The sequence below is a fragment of the Carlito syrichta genome, unplaced genomic scaffold, assembly GCF_000164805.1.
Source record: "Carlito syrichta isolate Samal-C Ts95f unplaced genomic scaffold, Tarsius_syrichta-2.0.1 Scaffold302986, whole genome shotgun sequence".
Classification (NCBI taxonomy): domain Eukaryota; kingdom Metazoa; phylum Chordata; class Mammalia; order Primates; family Tarsiidae; genus Carlito; species Carlito syrichta.
Window position 1 is genome coordinate 503,491 of NW_007247082.1, and position 12,778 is coordinate 516,268.

Here is a 12,778-nt window from a genome sequence, read left to right on the forward strand (position 1 = left end):
TTCACTATTTATAAATAATAATTCTACGGACTTTTTTGCATAAATCCTTATGCAAACTTCAGATTTTTTTAAAATCTAGGTTTCTAGTACTGCAGTTGCTGGTTCAAGGCTACAAACAATATATTTTAAACCTCAGAAACTCATAGTAACATTTTTTTCTTGCCTGCTTTTTAATTCTGTGTCTTTTTGCTCCCTAAAGAGTAGTACTCCATGGCTTCCAGGATCAAGTCCAAGTTTCCTGGGGTAGCCCACAGGACTCTCTATGACTAGTCTCTGCCAGCCACCCAGCCTTGCCTCCTGCCCTCCTTCCACATGCTCCTCTCAGTTCTGCAACCCAAGCTCCCTATAATTCCCTGAATATATTCACCTGCATGACACCTGTGTCCTCACACAGGCTACACCCTCTACCTGTAATGCTTCCCCAGTCTTTGTCTAAACAACTCCTACTCTTCCCAGCTCATGTCAGGGTCACCTCTTCCAGTAAGCCTTGCCTGACCCCAAGTCCAGTTCAGATGACCATGCTTTACCCATATGACATCCAGAGCCCTTGTCTACCGTTACACTTACAAGCCTGTGCTGCAATCATGGTTTTACCTGGTCTGGAGCTCCAGACCAGGGGTTTGCAAACTTTCTGTGCTCAAGGAATCTTTTATGAAGATACATTTCCTCTACTAATAATAGCTAACATTTTTTTTTGAGAATATATGTGTCTGTCCCAGAGCCTTAAGTAAGTCCCCTGCATTATTTTATTTAATCCTCACAACAACTTCTTACAAATAAGAAAACTGAAGCTTAGAAATGTTGAGGGATCTGTCCTAGGTAGCAAAGCTATTGAGATTCAAACCCAGGCCTAAGTCTGAGCTCTTAACCACAAAATTATACTTCTCTGGTTAAGTCCTCAGACTTCTTGCAACTTTTCTGACAACAGTTTGAAAATCACTATTCTAGTCTAGACCATTAGATCCTTGAAGGGAGGGACTGTTATTTGCTGTTATGTTCCAGTGTACGATGCCTGCACTCAGGAAATGTTTGCTGGGTTGAATGGGTAAATGAATGACTTTTTTTTTTCTTTTGAAGGTTAATAATGTATAGAGAAGATTATTTACATACACTTTAGTAGACTGGAATGACTGACTGAGCGGTAAAACATCAAGGCTCATTGGCCAGAAGGTCAGGCTGTGCCCAGGCTGATAAGACTTCCCACAGCCAGACACTGGGGACTGGTGTAGGGGCTTGGGAGATGGGCATTAGTACTTCGAGAGAATAGGGGCAATTTCCTGATAGAAGGTTAAACAGTTCAGTTCTTGCTGGAAGCAGTGATTAGTCTGGTCCCTTTCATCAGAATTCAGCTCTCTCCACTACGGTAAATAATGGACTAATTAGGCATCTGGCTTACTTGATTTCCCATGGCTAAGGCCAATTTCTGAAGTGCAATATGCTATCTGATGTACCAGCATGAATTCATCCTGAGCTCAAGAGCCTCCCAAGAACAACAACCAAAAATAACTCTCAGAGAAGTTCTACACAAAATACCCCAATATGCAACCTGCTTAGCTGAGACCCCAATGGCTGTATGCAGATCCCAACCTGCTCACACTAGAGACATGGAAGGGGAAGAGTTTATGAGAGGTATGAAAAATGGATGGGATAGGTCAACTGGAAAAATTCTTGGAAGAGATGACTTGGGGTAAACTAGCGAGGCTAGGTAACATAAGAGGTTATTCCAGGAGTGTCAGGCTACCCACAGAAACTGCTTTTTAGCTCACTGTGGCTTGAACATTTGGGTGACCATGGGTAGGGGAAGCAGGGAAGCAAACTTGGCCTAACTTAGAAAACCAGAATGTAGAAATGGAATAGATATTGGTAGCAGAGAGGGAGTGAAAAGGAAAACTTTAGAATCTGTGAGTTTGTAATGAAGAATCCATGTGGCTAGATCCTGATGCTCCAAAATTTCCAATTTGTGAGCTTGAGAAAAGACTCCCAAAGTGGGAACTTTTCGTGACAAAGGATCAACAGGGACAAAAAGTGAAGGAAAGAAGATGAGTGAATGGAAACACAATACAATGAGAAAGACTTGTGGAGGTTTGAAAGTTAAGAATGCAATGGATTTCTCTGGAATATTACAGTACCATCTTGCCAGGAAATGATGGATTGAATAAGAGAGCTACCAAAATTTACCCAGCATTCATGGAGTGCCTACTAAGTGTTGGACTCTTGCAGGTAATGGAGAAACAAGATGAAGAAGACACAACTTCTATCTTTGAGCAGGAAAACCATCAATAAAACACAGCATGATGTGCACTTTAACCAAGCAGTATTCCCAGCTCTGTGAGTTGCCTGTAGGAATCCAAGTTACTACATTTTGAAGAGATTGCCTTTTAATCAACCTACTGCTCAAGAGATTCCCACTGAGCTACAATGAGTGCCTGGCCCTGCCCAGGGCAGCAGGGAGGTAAAGGCAGATCCCTTGCACTGGAGGGGGTTGCAAGAGAACAACGAAATGAGGGCTCACTGTGAAACAAAATGTATAGGAAAATCTTGGGGAAGATGAACTTGGAGGAGGATTCTGAAGCCTAAGGAGGATTTTCTTTCTTTTTTTTTTGAGTTGGAGTCTCACTCTGTCGCCCAGACTGGAGTGCAGTGGCCGCTCCCGGCCACCGCAGCCTCGGCCTGCTGGGCTCCAGTGATCCTTCCACCTCAGCTTTCCAAGTAGCCGGAATTACAGGCATGCACTACCACGCCCGGCTGATTTTTTGATTTATTGTAGAGATGAGGTCTTGCTGCCCAGGCGGGTCTCGAACCCGCGGGCTTAGGCAATCCACTCACCTCAGCCTCCCAAAGGCGCGGGATTATAGGCTGAGCCACTGAGCCCAGCCAGGAGGATTTTCAGAGTGTCTCTTTGCTTGGAACACTTTTCCTCCTCTTTACTCAGCAAATTCCTATCCATTCTTCAGAACCCTGTCCAAATGTTAAGTCCAGGTTTTCATAAGTTAATTTCTTCTTTCTGGCCTGCCTTTGCTGTCTCCCACCACACATTCATTGAGAGTCTGTGCACTGTTCTGGGTGTTGGGGATACAGAAATGCCTAAGTCCAAGCCCTCAATGGGATCACAATCCATGGTGAAGTATGGGAGCTGAAGCTTTGGGAAGAGTGAGGCAATAGCCGCATGCATAAACTAATAACTCCATTTCTGTATAGCTACCACTAAAGGTTATTTATCTGTATAGTATCTAATCCTGTCAGGAATCTCAGGAGATAGGCGCTGTCACTTCCAATTTACTGATAGGGGAACTGAGACATGGAGACTTTAATGAAACTGACTCAAAGGGAACCTTCTAGAAACTTTGCTGATCCCCGTGAATTTGAAGCAATATGTATCAAGTCAGTTTGTTGAAAGGTATCCGGAATCTTTCAGGATGAAAAGATGTTAGAGAAATTGAAGGGAGCAACCAACTTGACAGGAATATTACTCTGAAACAAGAGATCCATTTCTCTCCTTTGCTTTCTGCCATAGTCAAAGTTAAAATCTGAAGAGTTAGAAAACTATGTCTTTTATCACAGGTGGGAGAAGTTGCCCTTTAGAAAAATAATGATTTCTCTTAAAATTCCTTAAAGTTTCATAAACCATCTCAAACTGTTGTAGGAAAAACTGTAAAAATTTCATGAACCCGAAGCACTCTATGTTCTCAGAGCCCCCTGGACAATATTACATTTACTTCAAGTCTTTATTTCCATACTGAACCTTTCCAGTGGCCATTCCAGTGGGTCATGTCTATAGGAATGGAGAAAATTTTGAGGAGACCTAAGTATGCAATCAAAGGTGCTGGGGCGGGTGCCTTCATGAGACCTCCAGCAGTGATATGCAGTCTGAACATTCCAGCATGATACTTCTCTCCTCCTGACCCCTTCAATAATCCTTCCTTGCCTTTATGAAATGCTTTACATTGACATATATTGGATCTTGCTCAACAACTGGTAAGGTAAGCAGATTGGAGACTGTTTTTCCCTTTCAGCAGATGGATATACTGAAGCTTTGGAAACTAGCATACGTGGAATATTTGCTTTGTGCTGAGCACCTTCATTAGGCATTTAGTCAGGCTGTCCTTCCCTGGAAGCAGTCAGGGCTTTTGTGCCTTGTGGACATCCTGAGCATCAGTGGATCACACGCTCACTTATATGCAACAGAAAACTCTAAGAAAGCACAGACGGCTGGAGCCAGAAGGGCCCTTTGGAGATCATCCTTCAACCCCTACAATGTATAGACAGCAGAAATTAAAAGCCCAGAGAAGGGAAGAGACTCTCTTAAGAGCACTGAGCAAATGAGTGGTTCATCCTCCCTGGCAGAGGAATAGTGCTCCCAGTCCCTCATGCGGCCACATATGGAGAAACACTCACAGTTTTAGCCGTTCCTGCAGGACACTTCTGGAATAATAAAGTCAAAGACATGAGGATGGAACAAAGGATTGGTGTCCTTCTAGAGTTCCCACGGCCTCAGTGAAACAGTCCACAAATGCCCTAGGGATGTTATTTTTAACTGGCTTGGTTCTGCATCTTTAGGGGGTGATAATCATCCTGCCATGGGGGGAAAGAATCATCTCACCTGAAGTGTCAATGCTGTGGCCTCCTGTCCTCCTATTTTACCTCTGAATGTGTATATGAGGAGTACCCTTTACCCCACACCCTCCCCAAAGTGGGTTTACTCCTTCTATAGAAAGGCTCTCCTCCCAGCATATGGATTCAACAGCCTGTTGGGTATGAACACTCATGTGCCCGTAGTGAGGAGTTGACATCACAGGGTCTCCTAGTTTGGTGACTCAGTGGAACCCGTGTGTACCCTAATAGCAGACCTTATGGGCCACTGCTTTCTATTTGTATTGAATATGAAATTGTGCCTAGATGTGTGTTTGTGGAATTATGGACAACTATATACTTGTCTAAGTATCTGTTTACGATTTGCCATATTTTTATGTTTTGTGTGTATGTGTGTGTATGTGTATTTGTGGGCTGGTGTGAATGAGTGCTAGTTCTGTGTGTGTTCTTTGACCATGTCACTGACTGCTCTGTTTGTCAAGTAAATGTGTTATAATTTATTTATTTATTTGACAGAAAGAGAGCAGCTTATCTTGAGGACTACAGGAGGCAAGAAAAGAAAAAAAAAAACAGCCCTGTGTTGCTCTATTTTAAAAGCTACTCTGCGTTGTTATGGCAGCTAATTTGCCTTAAATGATTTAAGGAAATGGATCTGTCTAAAAGAGCTGCAGCCAAGTTGTTATAGCAACACAGGCAGCAGCTGAGGAGGCCTTTCTCCTCTAGTAAAAGGGGGAAAATCACCTCAGAGCATAGAAACCAAAAAAAAAAAAAAGAAAGAAAGGCAACCCTGTGTGCCAAGGGACTCAGGCTGAAGTAAACCCATCACCTTCCCAGTCAGATCCTGGGGATTCTTCTTAGCAACAGCCCCTGTCACTCAAGTTCAGGTCTCATCATCCTTCACCTGGGCTATTGCAATAAGCGTCCACCTGGTCTCTCTTCTTCCTACTCAGTCTCACCTCCTTTGATCCACTCTCCACAATGTAGCCTTAGTAATTTTCTAAAGTATATATTCTTTATTCATCTGTGCATTTATCATTCAACAGAATATTCTCTACAGTGCCATGTTCTGTGCTAGGTCCTGGGAGTACAGAAATGAATAGAGCATGTCCTTGAACAGCATATCAGAGAGCATTGACCTTTATTTCAGAAGTAACGGGGAGTCACTGAAAGGTTTTAAAGCAAGGAAGAGACACCCAGGTGGATTTAAATTTTAGAATTATAGCTAGATTTCTAGACCAAGGAACTGAATGACTAGAAATTCTACTCATTGATCTCTCTCTCTCCCTTGCTCCAATGTCTTTGAGGACTTTCCACTGACTACTCTGAGTCTCAAGATTGAGAGGAGGTATGTGCTAGAATATTCCTAACCAATGGCATTTTGTTTCATTGCTTTAATTTTTTTTTACAGTCATGATATTTAATTAAATTAAAATCAATTTAAAAGAGGGCCTGAGACTTTGATTTTAGTGAGAAGAGACCATCAGAAGCCAAATTCCTTGGCACAGTATTCAAACCCAGTCATGAGCTTCCTCAGCCTGCCCATCACGTGCCCTCTTGCAGCTACCTGTCATAAATCTTGCACACTAGCCCCAGAAGCTGAGGTCTCCCACCTCCATCCCATTGCTTGGCTTTGCCTGGAATGCCCTCTCCCTTTCCCTATAATCCCCCTCTTCTTAATAGCTACCTGATGAAATATTACCCATTCCTAAAGGCCCAGTCTAAATGCAAATTCCTCAAAAAAGCTTTTTTGGATTTCCCCACTACCACCCCTGCCCCCACAGGGACTAATCTCCCCCAGCCCCGTGTTTCCAAAGCACTGTGTTTTCTTTATTATAGCATACCCTCTCGACAGCCTGGAATTAAAATTTCATAAGGTTCTGGCCTTTCCATCAATTGGTAAACTTCTCCTGGCCTAGGACCCTGTGCTATTTATCTTTGTAACTCCAGAGGTTGTCCAAGGTCTTGCATATAGTAACATTGAGAAATGTGTGTTGTGTTCAATTAACTGAGAATTTTAAAACAAATGCTGCTTTGTTTTTAGCTTCACCAAACACTTCTCTGGGTGTGCCTTACAAATACATAGTTAGATGCTAAAAGAGCTGCAGATGGATGGTCCTAGAAAGCCCATCTACAAATGGGCTTAGCTTTCTGAGACCATAACCAAATGTAGGTATGAGAGGAGGGCCCTGATTGTGTCCTTGTGTGTCAGTGACTCGGTTGTGTGGCCTACTGTGTAATGTGAAGTCACTGTCAAACTCTGAGGTGTGTGTTGCTAGGATAAAGCCAAACTCCCATGGGTAGGGGCTGAGCTCTCACCTAAAAGGTGATGTCATTTCAGATGCTAATTCCCTAGAGAGGAAGTAGAGCACTCAGACCTAAAATCAGAATGGGAAGGAGAGACCTGGATATAGTACAGAGTTGGAACTGGCTTCCCTGGTCTTTACCACCACTAAAGATATCAAAATGTTTATGCACAGCTCCTGAACTAGAAGTGGTTGGGTGATAGGGACAGGTTAGAAACTTGAAAGACAAAAACTCTGGGATCTGGGTGGACCTTTTGTATCCCGAGAGATCTAATTTCAATGGTGGATAAAATGGGGTAGGTATTGAATCCAAGGGTAGACAAGTCAGAATATGACTATAACCTGTGTCTTGGGAATGAAAGTGGGCGATGCCATCTCAGGTGCTATCCCTAGGAGTTTCGGTTAATATCAGCAGGTTTCAGGGGAACTCAGGAGAGTGTTTGCATCACCAAACCAGAGCCTTCATTAAAGAAGGACACAGTGATGTGGTAGTGGAATCAGGGGACACTCTAAGAGAGGGATAGGACTGGAAAGGGATCTGTGGTTCAGTTGTTCCTGTTATCAGGAAGGTCTTCTAAAACAAAGTCACGGAGGTTCTAGGTTTGCTTTATTATTTGCTCAATGTTTATGCTGACTCTTACTTTGAGTCAGGGTTCTGCCAGGCACCAGGGACCCTGAAATGAATTAGCCAGACCCTTTCCCTGGGGGACAATCAATTACAATGGATAAACAAGGTCACACTGTCTACAGGGAGCTTTCATGGGAGTGGGAATTGAAACACTTTATACCTCAGGTCCAATGTATTCCTCTAGGTTAAACACTTCTTTTTCAAGATAATCATTTAATATCCAGTGTTCCCAAGAGGGACTCGGGGTTTAGTAAGCTCAGGACTAGGAAAGCAGCCTTTGAAATCAATGCCATCGCTAACACAAGGACAGCAGGCTCTTGTTGCCAGGTTAGAAGCACACAGAAGGTCTCATTTCAGGAGTCTTCCAGCACAGATTGGAAATACATCTTCTGCGCAGCTGCAAACTGAGCACATCTAAAGACAGATACATCACATGACCCCACACTTACTGTTCCTCCTGGGTTCCCATCACAGGAAGAGCACCACATTCATTTTACTGCCCAAGTCAAACCGTGGGCATCATGTAAGACTTCTCCCTCTTCCATCACCTATAGTCACCAAGTCCCTCATATCTCATCCCCTGTCATTTCTAGACCCCTTCTTTCCCTTTTCAACTCTACAGTAGAGGCTCTAATGGTCTCCACTACAGAGCCTCTAGCCTGGCACCCTCCAAATCTATTCTTCCAACAGGCACCAGCAGGATCTTTCTGAAATACAAAGCTGATTCTGTTACTTCCCTGCTTAAAATCCTTCAGTGGCTCCCCATTCCCATGAAAATAAAGTCCAGATTGTTCCCCATATCATAACTTCCACTTTGCCTTTCTGTCTGCCCCCAGTACCAGTTGCACTGAATAGCTGTTAGTCTCTTGAGTATGCCTTCCTCTCAAGGAAGATACACATACTGTGTCCTCTACCTGGAGTGTTCTCCCTGCCTGAGCTTCCCTCCTGTGTCAGCTCAAGGGTTGCCTCCTGGGTTGGGCTTCCACAACTCCTATGCCTCCTTCCATAATTATACCTGGCATAATTGTTGGTAAGTGCCAGTCTCTATAGGCTGTGAACTCCTTAGGGATGGGCCCCAGCACCTAGACCAGGGCTTAAAGAAACGCCACTCAGATAGTGGAGAGTTTTGCTGATCTTTGCTTGTTGACTCTGTGAGCAGAAGGCCACCAGGACAGAAGGAGTGAGGCTGTGAGTATTTAGAAGCAGAAATCCAAAAGTTGTCCTCATAGCTCATACAGCTCGGGGGTGAGTGATTATGGTTATGTATATGACACTGAAGGTCAGGAGTGGAAATGCATTGAAAGCTATCAGGGCAGATGCCTCTGGACACTGTAGTGTTTGTAACTGGGTAAAGTGATGCCCAAAGTCAAATGTGAATTTGAATCAGATCCAGACAATGTTTGTTGAGGTCTGGTACACACCAGTATTGTGCTGAGTGCTTTCACATTGCTTTTAACTAGAGAAAACGTATAGTTTATTATCCAAACCAGGACACTTTGAAGAGTAAAAAGGGGCACTGTTAAAAAACAACACTCTAGGACAACAGGAATAAACCAGAACTGCCCCAGGAAATCCAAGACTTATGACCATCCTACCTAGAAGTCATACTTTGTGCTTTTTTTTTTTAGAAACTCATGACACATTTTATAAATCTGTATGTATCAGTATTTACTTGTTTAAAGTCTATTTCTCTACTACATTGCAAGGGTTAGAGTTTTGTTCACTATTACAACTGCAATGCCTACTATACAGAAACCTGGTAGATAAGTAAATATTTATGGAAAGAAAGAAGGGAAAAAATGGAGTAAAAGATTGGGCAAGGAAAGAGAGAGTAGGGAAGACAGAAAGAGACTGAGGGAGCTGGGATCCTCTTCTAGGTCAGCCTAACTCCTATATTAGTGTCCTAAATGTAGCTTGAGACACGAAGGAGTGGACATTCAGCAAGAAAATGACTTACACAGTAGCTCAACATCCAAGCACCTATTAAGATCCAACCATCTGAAGATCAATCTATTCATGGCACAAATATTTTCCTAATATCTCTGTAACTCAGTCTTGCTGAATCTGTTTTGCATCACAAATGAGTGCCTAGTTATTGTGAATAAATCAGTAACTTCTAATTGATGATGGCAATGACAGGCTCAAGGTTCTTCCTTTTTAGCAACTCTAACCTCCTTCCCTGTGTTCCTCTCCCCTCCTCCCCAGTTCTCTCACTGGGGAGATTCATCTAAAACACCACTTTATTCAACGGTTTCCACTCTGTCACTCCTTCTGGTCTAGCGTTTCTTTGTTTTGTATTTTGGGGTTTTTTTTTTTTTTTTTAACCATGCCATATCGTCCTCTCTGTGAATAACTGTTTTGTGCCCATAATCCACATTGCATTTGACATAATAGGATTTTCCATGTTCAATCCAATTCAACTCAACAAACAGTTATTGAATATCTGTTATCAGCCGGATGAGAAAAAAAAAAAATGTAGGGGCTTGTTCTCTTTGAGAAAGAGGTAGCAGAAGAAAAAGACTTCCAATTCTACCAGGGAAACTGCAGTCAACACAGAAGCCTGGGAGGGCAGAACTCAGCAGACTACAGATACTTCCCAAGAAAATCAGAAGCAGTTTCTCTCTGCAAGGAAAGTTGATCTGGATGACTTAGAGAGTTCAGTGACAAACTCTTGTCTGTAAGAAATGGGAGAAGACAGTGGGGCTTCATAGTTTAGAGAAAGGGGACAAACCACAATCACTCTATCTCTGCATAGGGATTTGATGAACACAGTTTACACCTTCTTTTGTAAACAAAGAAGGATGAGCTGAAGCTGAAAGTAAATATCCTAAAGCTGTGGTTGTGCAAGCCCTGACACAGAGGGTGGACATGAAAGGACCCGGGAAAACAAAGTTCACTAAAAGGATCAAGACAACAGTAGAGTTTTATAACCAAGATAACTTCATTGCACCCAAAGACTTATTTTTTCATTAATCCTTGCTCTAATGTATGTATTTGTTTTTAAGCACACATTTCTGTCTGATCAATATCCATGTTGCTCCTTAATTCAGGATATTTTTACTGGCATCTTCAATTAGCGTAAATAGAATGAATTACATTGGTGCATCTCTGGAGTACCCCCAATGCCCGGCTTTTGCTGTCTTAGCAATCACTGTCTGTCACATGACACAGCAGTTAAGGGGGTCATAAAACCAGTCATCAAAGTTGGAAGGGACTCAAATGCAGTTTCACTACAATGTCTTCCAACTTCCAAACAATTGAGTTTCCACTATGCACCATTTGTGACTAAAAGTTGGACACTTTTAGAAGGGCAGAATTCATACTTCACATACTCCATCCTCAGGCAGCTCTAATGTTTAAAAATTTCTATTTCTCTATAGACCCTACCTCTTCCCAGGTATCCCACCTGAAAAAAGGTCTGTCCTGTCCTTTCTCTGATAGCTCTTCAGAAACAGAATAACTGTGGTTGTTGCTTTTCTTTCAGCTGTGAAACCCCACTGTCTTCTCCTACTTCTTACAAACAAGAACTTGTTCTGTGAGAAAACTTGATGTAATACCCATTGTCTGGTCTGCCTGGTTCCACTTTTTACTTCTGAAATAGCAGGCCCTCTTCTCTGGAAACAGGCACTATCCCACCCCAAAGCTTCAACTGTGTGGTTCCAGTGAGGCTGCCCTGTCCTCACATATCCTTGCCTCTTAGGCCAGAGTGAACTTGCCCAAAGGTTGGACATGTCCTCCAAACTCGGCCAATAGCAATCATTTTGGAATTGAAACTGGAAAATGAGAATATGTCACTGTCGTGGCAACACCACAGATATGACACATGGCAGTCATATTCTACACGTGGAAGAGGCCAGTCTAAAGTCTTCAGTTATATGGCATATCCCTGGTACTCTTCTAATAAATTCTCTATTTTACTTACACTAGTTTAAGTTGTATTTTTTTTTAGCTTGTAACCAAAGATCTCTGACAAATATGGATATGCTCCAATATATTTCCTTTATCTCCCACGGGACCTCTACAAATGAATCCAATATTAGTGAGAGGTGGTGAGAGAAGAAGGGATTTGGAGAAGGTATTTGAGTTGGTCAGATTCAGAGATGAGCAGTCCTAGTGCCTCCCTGGTTTTGGACAAGTTTTCCTAATTTGTAGCTCCTAGTGGACTTTGCCAATATAATACTTCTTTATCCCATATCAAGGCATACACCAGCAGCTGCTGAGAGAATTCAGTTACTCACTGGGTCATTGTACATCTGGACGATGAGCTGTTTCACACCATGCAGGGTAGGGTGGGCCCATGGAGAGGGATCCAGCCAGTGCCGATTCAGGTCAAATCCCATCAGAGAACACCTGGGCAGAACCCAAAGTAAGAGTCCATATCAGTAGGGCAAGCTGAGCTCCTCATTTGTCAAAGTACAGTGAGGAGTAGAAGCAGGTTTATGTCACTTACCACTTCCACTGATATCCCCTTGATATTGGATCAAGGTTCAGAGTACTGTAATAATTTGTTAACTAGTCTTTTTGTTTCCATTCTTGCCTCCTCCCACCCCATCATTTATGGTTTCCCCGAGATAGTTCTAAGCACTTTATATGAATTAAATCATTCAGTGCTATCAACAACTCTATTGTAATTCCCACTTTACAGAAGAATAAATTGAATTACAGAGAGGTTCAAAAATATTTGTCATGCAGTCTGATTTCAGTATCCAAAGACACATGATCCATAGACACATGTACATCTTCTACACAGTGCAGTTGAGAGAAATGCTCAGGCCAGGACCACTGGTGACCACTTTATTCCTCTTTGCTCACAGCTACAGCTAATTCATTGTTTCTACCTTCAAAATTATATAGAATCCAACTCCACTGATATCATCTTGAATTTGGACTGAGGTTCAGAGTATTGTAATAATTTCTTACCTGGCCTTTTTGTTTCCAACCTTGCCTCCTCCCACCCAACCTCCCATGACCCCATTTTCTACACAATAGCCAAGGTGAGCCTCTGGCTCCCGACATTAAAAAGCAAAAGACCAAAGTTTCCCAGACTCCCAGAAATTTTAGACTGGAACTTGAATTCATGTGCTCATTTATGTTGCTTATGTTCTTTCCCTTCCTTCACTCAGCACCGAGAGCCAATTGCACGCATGGAAGTGAAGAGTTAAGGATGAACACCCCCAGGGCCTCAGCCTTCACCTTACAAACACCTCTTTCCTCTGGCCTCCTGGGGGAACTTGGAAAACCTAATTTCCCCATCACA

General features: G+C 42.7%; 1 protein-coding gene across 1 annotated transcript in view; it reads right to left on the bottom strand.

The window, feature by feature from the left end:
• The window catches only part of AGBL4 (ATP/GTP binding protein like 4), a 157,477-nt gene that overhangs the window by 88,745 nt on the left and 55,954 nt on the right, over positions 1-12,778 (bottom strand). The window lies entirely within an intron of this gene.